General features: G+C 37.8%; 1 long non-coding RNA gene across 1 annotated transcript in view; it reads right to left on the bottom strand.

The window, feature by feature from the left end:
• Positions 1 to 8,748, bottom strand: part of LOC135318964 (uncharacterized) — an 82,972-nt gene extending 74,224 nt beyond the window's left edge. The window contains exon 1 of the long non-coding RNA XR_010377449.1: positions 8,439 to 8,748. This is a non-coding gene — a long non-coding RNA (uncharacterized LOC135318964). The remainder of the gene's footprint in view (positions 1 to 8,438) is intronic.
• Positions 8,749 to 12,276: the final 3,528 nt, after the last annotated feature.

The raw sequence follows: 12,276 nt of genomic DNA, 5'->3' as shown, positions 1-12,276 counted from the left end.
AGATTAAATAAATGTTGCTATTCAGCATTAGAGGAGATAGAGATCATATGGGGATATTTATGGAGAAAATGTTACAACAAAGTTAAAAGTGGCCAAATAACACAACATTCTTGCTTTGAAGTCAGAAAAGCAAAAAGTGACAGACTTTGAGACATTCTACAAAAAAAAAAAAAAATCAAATTCTTGCAATGACTTGAATATAAAGGGAGAAAAGGAAAAAAAGGATCATGGTTGAGAAAATGCCCAAGTTTAAAACATGTATGAAATCTCTACTGACAATCTGGAAGAATTAAAAAACAAGACCTAGGGGTGAGTGTAAGGTAGGGGGGTGGTGTAGGGGAGAGAGCAAGAGAGTGAGGGAGAACGGAAAATGAACAAACTGTGTATGAACAAAATAGCTTTCCATTGTCACTTACCAAATTCTGTTAGGTGCTGAAATGTCTCTGACTCCAGGGCTTTAAGAAGTTATTTATCCTATTCTCAGCATTTTGAGGTATATTTTCCTCCATGTATTCTGTTTTATTTTACTTATTTGTACTCTTCTATAAGAAACTAACTTTTCAAATGTGTCATTAAAATGGCAAATTTGCCACTTCAACTGAAAGCTAGTTTGGAAATGACTGTTAGTGATAATATTCGTATCATGAAAGTACATAATTGCAACCTGGCAAAGACATTAGTTTGATATATAAAAATATCCTGTGTCTGTTTCTGCAATATATGTTCGTTTCCAAACACACACACACACACACACACACACACACACACACACACACAACATTGCTTCTGTAGTGGATTTCCATTTGGAAGAAATAAAATGTTCTTGACTTAACGTGTTGGCTTTCTATTAAAGGGTATGTTTCTTGCCAACAAACCATTAGTTTACCAGTGTTCAATGTTAGAAATAGTTTCTTAGTGAAAAATAAAATTGTACCATCATTGGATCTCATCTTTTAGTTTAAGTGGATCTCTAGTGACTGTCATACATACATGGGATCCAGGTTGGAATTTATCACTAATACTATCTTGGTATGGAAATTGAGACATAGATTTGTTATTTCTAAGCCTACTTTCTTAAACTATATCATAATATAGGTTCAAAAACATAACTCAGCACAGTAACAGTCAGAGTTGAGAAGCAAATGGATCCCACTGTCCTTTACCCATCCCTAAACATTCCTCCTCTTACTGTTACTCCAAAGTTCTTGGTGGTTTCCACAGCAATGGAAGTGGAGAGAGGTCCGTTTTGAAACAAGACTAACCTTTTACTCTCCTACTCAACAATGTTATATATAGTTCATCTTTTTCTGTAGCTTAAGTTCCCAAACCTTTATATTACAGATCAGTTCTCCAACTTGAGCCCTATCACCCAATTTGCAATTATTCTCTAGTTTGTTTTCTGAATGTACCTACCATGCTCATCCCTTCTCCATCTCTGTACAAGCTGTTCTTCCTCGCACACCCTCCCTTTCTCTCTGTATCTGAACCCGATCTGCTCTCTAGGAATCTGCTCAAGGGCCTCTTTCTGTGTGTAGGATCTCGAACTAGCCCCTTTAATCCTGAAGCATGCCACTCACTCTTCTGCATTAGTAATCTGTACCTCTATGGTCACCGATGTTTTCATGTGTGCTAGTCTTGGGACTCCAGGGAGATTATAAATTCACTGAAGACAGCATTATGACATCCTCCTTTTTATACTGTGTAGTAAATTGCAACACAGGACTAGCACAGAGATTTGCAAAGAATAATTGCTTGATAAATATGAATGTTAATTCTTATAAAACCTTTAAAGAGCTGAAAGATGAGAATCCTAACGTTCAAGCTTCAAGTTCATTCATGGTCACCATGTTACTGGAACTTTTTTGACCCTTTCTTAACCTATTCAACATAATGTAATGAGGAATCACCAAATACTTCTGCCTGAATCATCTACCTGCACTATTTCTGTTAACAATAAGCTAAATTTTACTCCATCAAAGTCAGCCTCATGAAAAAAGGAAGAGAATTTCTATTCTGTACTTTGGACAGATGGAAGAGCAGCTACATCTTTCATTTATTCTTTTAGGGTTTTATTCATTTATTGAATAACTATTTAGCGAAAGCCTACTATACACAAAGGATAAACCTGCTAAGGACCAAAATGCTACCATTCTATGATCCATTCCTTTATGCCTTAAACATCTTCTAATCTTCACATATCCTCTATTCAATGCAAATACACCAGATAGAAGAAACATTTTGAACCACTATTAGGTAACACCTTTACCAGGATCACTTGATCCCCTTCTAAGAACAAGAATGGTGCCTGGAGAGCCAGAAACAGAAAGTACTAAAAGAAGATGTGTTAAGTGGTAATAACAAGCCGCACCTATAATCTGGTCTAGAAAATGACCAAATCTCCTTTGATAGAGCAGAGCCGGGATGTGTTCAGCTCTCTCCCATTTGCCTGGGACCAATCTTCAAATTTTCTTCACTCTAGGATACATATCTTTGAAGGTTCTTCTGCCCGGGATAGGACATAGAGAGAAAGGCAATCTCCAAAATAGCCCCAATAAAGTCAAACAACCATTATCTGGTCACATTATCTGGGATAAGGGGAAGCTCTTACTTTGTTATCCACAGTAGCTAACTTAAACATTTGGCCTTGTTTAAATAATGCATTTTGAGACCCCAAGCAAGTGTAGTTCCTTTGTCTAACCAAAAATGAAAAAGAAGAATCTTTTTTTCATTTCACAAAGAAAAGGCCAAACTTCCATAAAATGCCAATACAAATATCAGCACATGTTATGTTTAATTAGTTGGACTAATAGGAATGATCAGGTCAGGGAATGTCTCTGAACGAGCTTTTTAAGGTTTTCATCCTGAGCTCTGAGAACTGAGCTGTGCGGTTTTGCTGCCCTCTTGAGGAGAGTTAAGCATCACCTCTACTAGCTGGACTGACATTCTCATTACATTACCGTATGTTTACTGAAACTGATTAACTGACTGACTATATTAATCAAGTCAAAAATTAAAATAGTAATTATTACAATATAAAACTTCTTTTAAACATCTCAAAGAACCAATAATCACTACAAACAACCAATAGAAGTTATTGGGTCTACTATTTGCCTTTAATGGACAATTATCATGGAATAATCATTTACTCAAAGGTATTCAGAAAGTGTGCTACACACTTGCAGTCCTGGATTCCCTGTATAAAATGCACCAAATAAAATAACCCCTAAAAAAGAATAACTCAAATTCAATATAAATAAATTTATTCGCTTATTTGCAGGGGTATTTGAAATTTGTAGATATTTTGCTGGAAATATTGCTGTTTCTACAATTTAAATCTTTCTCCCAATTCACAATAGTAGAAAAGCAAATCACATAACCCGTAGCTCCCAGTTTATTTATTCAACAGGATTTATTTAGAGTCTCCTGTGTGCTCCTTCTGAATTATCCCAAAGGTCGGCTGAGAAGCTGATGAATTATTTAATTCTCTCCTGCCACCCTATGATTCTCCTTCTGACGCTTCAAGTGTGTGACCAAATTTACACACAGCACAAAAGTCAGCTATCAATGCATTCATCCTCACTCCTTCTCCACCTGAACAATCAAACCATTAATATGTATTAAGAATTCACTTCCTGCACAGTTTGAAAGTTCTAAAATTTTATAGTGAGGAATTGAGTCAACTTTCCCCCCTTCCTACTCTCTGCTGTCACTAATCATGGGATATTTTAACTCTGCCTTATTGAGTTTTCTTAACCCTTTCCCACACCTCTGAAAACAGCCCTTCCATTAAATTCTCCTCCATTATTCCATTTAAGTATTTGCTATCTCTTTCTTGCCAGGACCCTGACTAATACACTCAGCAAGAAATGTAAGAAATTTGCAAAAATGTGCAAAATTTGTATGAAGAGACTTTAAAATATTAGTAATGAACACAAAAATAGGTGTGAAAAAAATGGAAAAGCACACCATATTCTTGATAAGGAAAACTCAACATAATAAAAGTGCAAATCCCCATTAATTAATCCATAATTTTTAATTGATCCTAGTAAAAATACTAGCAATACTTATAACTAAGGAAACTAATCTTAAAGTTTATATCAAAATATAACAAGCAAAAATAAACAAGAAAATTCTGAAGAGGAACACAGAAGAACTAGCCCTACTGTTTATAAAATAAGTTATAAAGCTACAATATTAACACAAAACCTCCTCTAAAATTGATTAAAAAATTCATTGAGAGAAAAGAGAAAGTGCAAACACAGACCTAAATATATAAAAATACTTCAGTATGTCATAAAAGTGTTATTTCAAATCAGTTGAAGAAGATGAATTGTTCAATAAATGATTTGGGGACAATCCAAACATTAACTGAAAAAAGTAAGCTTCTTTCTCTTTTTTATGTTTTCTTTTTATTGATTTAGTGAGGCATAACTGATAGAACAAAAACCACACATATTTAATGTATAAAATTTGGTGAGTTTGAATGTATGGGTACACCTGTGATTCATCACAACAATCATGGTAATAAACATATCCATCACCTCCAAAAGTTTCCTTGGGTCTCTTTGGTTTTCCTCTGGTTTTTTTTGTTGTTGTTGTTGTTCTTTTGTTTCATTTGAGGGGGCCGAGTAGAACACTTAGTATGAACTCCATCCTCTTAAATTTTTAAGTACACAATTCTATTTTGTTAACTACAGGCATTATGTTGTACAGCAGGTGTCTAGAACTTACCTTGTATAACTGTAACTTTATACCTATTGAACAACTGCCCCTTCTCTCTTCCCCCATCCCCTGGCAACCACCATTCTATTTTTCTGCTTCTACAAATTTGACTATTTTAGATACTTCATGTAAGTGGAATCACACAGTATTTATCCTTCTGTGACTGATTTATTTCACTAAGCATAATGACTTTCACATCCATCCATGTTGTTGCAAGTGGTTGGATATCCTTTTTTTTTTTTTAAGGCTGAATGATATCCCATTGTACATATATTCATATTGTCTTTATTTAGTCATCTCCCAGTGGACATTTGGGTTGTTTCCATATCTTGCCTATTGTGAACAGCTGCAGTGAACATAGGAGGGCTAATATCTCTTTGAGACTCTGATTTGAATTCTTTTGGTATATACCCAGAAGTGGGATTGCTGAATCATACAGTAGTTCTATTTTTAATATTTTGAGGAACCTCCATGCTATTTTCCTTTTCTTAACCTAAGCATCAAAAGAAGATTATCTGGCCCTGTGTGTTATCTGATCCTAGTGGCATAAACTGGGGATTGCCTCCTTCTGCTCATTGGCGCAGGCAGGGCATACTGAAATATGCCTCAGCTCTGTACGCATGGCCCCTTCAGGTCCAACACAATCTCTGCTACTTCTGGGAGACTTTTTCTACATCAATACCATACTGGGATATAGGACAGCTGTGTGATTCTCTAAGCTGCCACATAGCCTCTAAAATATGGCACCTGAAGAGAATGGCTGTGCTAAGTCTTCTTTGTGATCCTATATATATGTATATCATTAATGATTAAAGTATTGTGAGGGTCTAAGTTTATAGAGATCAAAAATGAGTAGCACAGTGTGTAAGTCAGAATCCAATCAGAAAACAGCAACAGATGGCATCTTACCACTTCTCCAGTGCTCTTCCTAAGGAGCAAGGCAGAGATCCCTTTAATCACAAATTCTACAAACTCATTTGAAATGTTGCTATGTGCCTGGAGAAGATCTACCCTACTCTTATCCTCAGCTCTGCCTTTTTTTTTTTTTTTTTTTTTTTTTCCTTGAAGCCTTAGCATTTTGGAAAGGAAAAGCCAGGGAGAAAATGGAAACCAACTTCATTTCACCAAACCTTCACCTCCCACATTCCTATCCAAGCAAAGAACACAGAACAGCAGATCTGCTTGAATAATGGAAAGGGCAAAAGAGTGAAGGCAAATATGGGGGTGGGAGGATGAAGAGGTAGGATTTCAAAAATCTACAAAGTGCCCTATTTATCATCTAAGAGTGAAAGATAGGAAACAGATTAATTTTTTTTGCTTACATTAGGCTTTGCTGGGGAATTCATTTGGGTGACTTCTACTATGAACTTACGTTTCCACTGAGACATACTGAAGTACTTCATTGAATCTACTACAAAAATCATTCCCAACTAACACCCTCCCTTTTATTCACCTTCCCTTTATTTGCCCCTTAGCTAAAAGTGCTCCTCCCCATCTATGTTCTTCACCCTAAAATGCCACCACTGGGATCTTGATGTAATCAAAGACCCTCCCAGCATTTCCTGGTTCCTTTTTCTTCTCATGCCAACTTGCTCAGGCCTCTTGTCTCGTAGTATGCACCTTCAACTCATTCCATACGCATTTCTAGATTCATCTTCCTGGCTTTACCAAAACCTCATTGTCGTTTTTTGACTATGAACCTCTTGCTTTAAGATTCAAGTGCTTCTTGCGAGTTCGAGATTTGCAAATACTAACTACTATATATTAAATAGATAAACAAGAAGTTTATACTGTATAGCACAGGGAACTATATTCAATATCTTGTAGTAACTTATAATGAAAAAGAATATGAAAATGAATATATGTATGTATATGTATAACTGAACTATTATGGTGTACACCAGAAATTGCCACAGCATTGTAAAATGACTATACTTCAATAAAAAAGAATGCAAAAAAAAAACGATTCAAATGCTTCAAAATACGGCATTTTAAGAAAATGGTCATGCTAACTGTTCTTAATGGTCCTATACTTGTATGCCATTAATGATTAAAGTATTATTAGGTTCTAGGTTTATAAAGGTCAAGGACCAGAAGCAGAGTGCACAAGTCAGCATTCAACCAGGAATCATAAACCACTCTGAATATTTAAATCAGAGGGAAATTTGTGTAGGAAATTGATAACACAGGTGAGTCAAAAGCTGAGAAGCCAAACAGCATTAGTAAACAACCTGACTGACACCAGCAGATTTGAGGAACCAAAGAAGGAAGTAGTGTTACAGGAGCTGCATGTTACCCATGTAACCCAGTTACATGGCTGGGTTACCCAGGAGAATGGGAAGCCACAGCAAGCATCATCACAGACAGCAGGAGCCACAGAGGAGACACAGTCACTTCCAGAAATGCCACCCATGGCAAAGAGATAAAGGGAAAATGCTCCATTTCCCAGTGTATCCTACTCACTTCTCTTTCCCTCTTTCTATGGCCCTACTGTCGCCCTGCAGCAGTGACCTTCAGACGGCTCCTGTCTGGACCTGGCTCAGGTGGCCCTCACATCCCTGCATCCAGTGCTTCCTGCCACTCTAGACCCCCGCCCACTCCACAGGGGCAGCAGTTCAGCTCCCAAGACCTTGCTTGAGTGGGGTTTCTGACGTTTGCAAATGAGAGGGTCCTGATCCAATTCACAAATATCAACACGGTCTGTCATCTATTCCATAAATCTTTCATTTTGTGCCTAAGTATAACAATTTTCTTTTCTTTTCATTGTCTATTCATTTTCATCATCAGAACTATCTGTTGACATTCTTTGGGAAATTATCATTCACAAATAAACATAGTTTCAATATTTCATCAGACATTATGTTCATAAGAACAAGTAGAAATAATACAACTCCTGTGAACTAGAAATGCTGCACAATCTTCTAGTTCAAAGAAAAAGGAAAACACATTTGCAAAATGAGGGAAGGGACATCAGTGGATCCTGCCGTGAGGCATCAGGACACTAGCTGGCAGTTTGGCCCAGTGAGAACATACATGGGCTTTGAACCAAGTAGACACGTGATCACCTTTAGCCTCAGTTTCTTCACTTGTAAATGGATATGTGAACAGTTCATCTCTTTTGGAGCTGCCATATTAAATGAGATAATGCATAAGAATTTTCAGAGTTCTCTGCACATAGACTGATAAAATATCTTTTTTCAAAATTCCTACTAGAAGCAACAGAGGCTGAGAATAGATGGAAGCTGACATTACCCAAGACAGAAAATAAGTGAAGCACGAATTTATGGAATTGTGGGTTAAAATACATGTCTGTCATTTTTGACAAATTGCTGAAGGGAATCCTAAGTACCCTACACCAGTGACTGTACCTCTAGTACCAGAAAAGCTGGCAGACTGTAATAAATACTGAATGGAGAGAGAGAGATGTGTATACATAGACACAGGTACAGACGTACCTCTGAGATATTTCAGGTCTGGTTCCAGATCACCTTAATAAAGAGAATATCTCAATAAAGTGAGTCACACAAATTTTTTTGTTTCCCAGTGTATATAAAAGTTATGTTTGTGCTACAACTTAGCCTATTACGTGCGCATTAGCATTATCTCTAAAAAACAATGTACATACTTTAATTAAAAAATACTTCATTACTAAAAAATGCTAACCATCATCTGAGCCTTCAACAAGTTGTAATCTTTTTGCAGGTGGGGGATCTCACCTTGATGTTGACGGCTGCTGACTGACCAGGGTGATGGTTGCTGAAGGCTGGGGTGGCTGTGGCAATTTCTTAAAAATAACAAAATGAGGTACGCCGCATTGACTGACTCTTCCCTTCACAAATGATTTCTTTGTAGCGTTCGATGCTGTTTGATAGTTTTTATCCACAGTAGAATTTCTTTCGAAATTAGAGTCCATCCTCTCAAACCCTGCCACTGTTTTATCAACTTAGTTCACGCAATATTCCAAATCCTTTGTTGTCATTTCAATAATCTTCACAGCATCTTCACCAGGAGTACATTCTCTCTCAAGGAACTGCTTTCTTTCCTCATTCATAAGAAACAACTCCTCATCCAGTAAAGCTTAATCATGAGATTGAAGCAATGCATCTATGGACACCAGCATTCTTTGACATGCATGTTGCTCATGCAGTTCAAGGTCACCGATCCACTCAGGTTGCTGGCAGGCCATTGGCTTCAACTTCCAAGACCCTTCAAAATTAGTCCTCATTCAATTACATCCATACCCATTGTAAGTTGTTTAGAAAACAATGATCTGCAATCCCATATCACTCTGGAGTTCTGGTCAATTATGAGGGTTGTCTAAGATACTCGACCCCTTCTGTCCTGCCTTCCATGCATAGAAATTGCTCTACTTCTCCCCGTGGCAGAAAGACATAGCAGGAGCCCTGGGAGGCTGACTGAGGCCCACCTTCCTGGACACATCACACCACAAATTTCACACTTGACGTGTAATTTCAGAAGATGGCCAGTCCTTGGCTGTCCCGCTACTTTTCCAGGCTCAGGCTGCAGGAATGGAGGCACAAGTCCAGAGGGTGCTGATAAACGTTTAACAACCAGCTCTCCAGGGTGCGGTGGAAGAGTATTTGCCCATTTCCAGAGAGGAACACCCTCACCACAGCTGATTTCAAACTACCCATGTGATACCAACAAGCTCATACAACTTCTAAAAATGTGACAGTTGGCTCTTAGAAGCGGGGACAAGACAGACCCAGCACACTACGGTGCAGGTCTCCTCGATTTCAGAGCCCTCAAGCCTATCCGAGGTTTCTGTCATTCTAGGGTTGAGGTCAAGGAAGGCAAACAATCAAGTGTCAACCTTCCATTTTCAGTGACAGCCTCGCATCTAATCTCTTCTTTGTCTTCTGACTTCCTTTCTTCTCTGGTCCAGAGATTCAGGAACAGAAAAAAATAACCCTTTATCTAATCTTCCAAATCCTTTGACTCCTGGAAATAGAAATAGATTAGCCAAGAATTTACTTCTTTTGTAATCTGATTTGTCTGTGTTGTCCCTTCCCTACAGCAACGAAGGCAGGACATTCAACTGTTGAAATGGAGGAAACTGGGTTTAGGAAATCTTAAAGGAAAAAAGTATCAGTTTGTATCTCAGTACATACTATGCCACCACATAATCAAAAAAAGTCTCCAAAAGGTAAGTAAAATAATGATCTCTTACTTAACAACTTATAATTTACTTGCTCATGTTGACCTGAATCAAATAGACTGCAGATATTTCTTCAGCAAAGATGGGTTCATTTAGCCGAGAATTGCAATTTGGTGAGCCACAGGCCAAGTCCCCATTGGCAAGAAAACCTCTATACAGGGGAAAAGGAAGTCAGGAGGGCTACAGTACACAAATCATCCATGGCTTTTCAATTGGCTGAGTCCTTGCCAGGAAAAAAGAAGACTTTCTTCTTCTCTGTTGGGCTCTGCTATCATCGTAAGGTGTGAGAACTCCCTCTTCTGGTCTCCCTACTCTATTTAATTGAGGTTTCTGTTTAGTAATTTTTCTTTTACACTCGACAAAGATTTATTGCATGCTATTACAAGCTTATTAAGTATCAGGGTCCATGAGTAAGGTTGGCTAATCTTGAGGAGTTCACAAATCCCACAGACGTATTCTCTAACTAGAGGACTGGTTAAAATTACACATATACACACACCCCATATATATAATTTATTATAAACCACATGTAAAATATATAAAGTATGCACACCACATATAAAATACATACATACACTATACATACACAAATATCTACAGTGTGTATACACTTCAGTGTTAAAAACAAAAACAAACAACAACAAAAATAAGAAAAAAATTTACCATAAAAATCACCTTTACAGAGGAGTAGGGGAGAGCTTTGTGCTCAGAGAGAGGCTTCCAGCTGCTGGAAAAGTTCTATTTCTTGATCTAGGTGGTACTTACTTTGAGGTTCCCTGACTGGTAACTATACATCTATAGTTTCATGTCCTTTTTATTATGTTATTTTCTTATTTTAAACACCCCTCCCCACCACCTAAGAGATTTTGCTAGTTGACTGTGTCAAGAATTTTTTTTAATACCTCATATTTTAAGTCCTAAGTATAATCATCTTGTAGATTTCCTAGTAAGTTAAGAGTTTTTAATATTCCTGAGGGCAGTTGTTCTATAGACAGTATCTCTGAGTTTTTTTCCTAACAGCTGCAAATATTTAGCCCTCGTTTTCTTTTCTAAACAGAAATGGACATGTTTTCTCCTTTTCACCAATAGGATATTAAGTTAAACTGTGCTGGGGTTAAGTGTTCATGATGGCCTAATCCTGAACAAAAGGGTACTTTTCTTGTGGATGGGTTTTCCAAAACATTAGGGTATGTGAAACCACCAACACACTCAAGATAAAGGCAATGATCCTGCTTTTCCAGAGGACAAGGACTGGGACCATGATCTCAATTCAGACTTATGACTCAGGAAGCTTGGACCAGCAAGAACAGGCCATGACCCCAAGAATCGGGGTATGGGGTTAGGATATTCCATAAACTAAAAAAGAGCAACAAAAGGGAAATCCGCAAAAATTTCTTAAAGCTTTAGATCAGAGAGCACTGCCTAGATGTTCAAAAGCCTCACAGCAGCTTCCTGACTCAGCTGCTTACTAATTATGTGACCGAAGCCACTCACTCCACCTCCGAGCTTGCTTCCTCACCTACAAAAAACAAAATAATAGCAATAACTACTTTGGGGGATTTCTATAGGACTATGATACTGTACGTTGCATGCCTGGCACACATATGGGTACATGACTACGGTGATGTATTCATTTTAACAAAATTATACAGTAAAACAATCTGGATGGTTTCTAGATTTATTTTGTTAGCATTTTACTGTGGAAACTCCCCAGGAGCCAGTAATATATTTATTACCCAGGGACAGATGCTTTGTGCCTAACTTAAGGTTATCTAATGGCTGGTATTAAAAGAAATGAGCAATTATAACCAATTGACAGATTCCACCTAGAACATACCATTTGCGGTATTTACATCAATAAAAATAACTGAGTGTAGAAATGTTATTTTTAACCTGCTCTGAGTGCACATTCTAACACATATTTCTGAAACTCCACAGAAGTGCTCAGGCCGCATGTGTGGAAGACACAAGGGAACTTTTATCTCCCACTCTTCTGCCTGCACTTTCAGGTCTCAGGTCTTCAGTGAGGCTTTTAAAACAACCTCTCAGAAAAAGCTCCACATCTTGTAAGGACAGTAGAGAGGTCACGGAGCCATTAATTCAAGTGACCGGCACTGGATCTCAGAAACATCTCAGTCCTTGAGCTAGAGACTAACTTCACTCTAACTCTCAACAGTTAGTGTATCCAGACTCCGTGGATTTTGCTACCTAATTTTCCAAAATAATGGTCAAGGGAAAATTGTAAAACTCCTGACAATTCGTCCCTGACTCACACGCTCTCACCTAGGAAAGTGCCGAGGCAGGTCCCTCCCTCACCACTCCCATAGAAATGGGGGATTCCATCTCCTTCACTACAGCTATCTTTCCTGCCAAAT

This window comes from Camelus dromedarius, chromosome 2, assembly GCF_036321535.1.
Source record: "Camelus dromedarius isolate mCamDro1 chromosome 2, mCamDro1.pat, whole genome shotgun sequence".
NCBI classification, from domain to species: Eukaryota; Metazoa; Chordata; class Mammalia; order Artiodactyla; family Camelidae; genus Camelus; species Camelus dromedarius.
The sequence above is the reverse complement of the archived record's forward strand: the minus strand, read 5'-3'. Positions and strand labels throughout refer to the sequence as shown.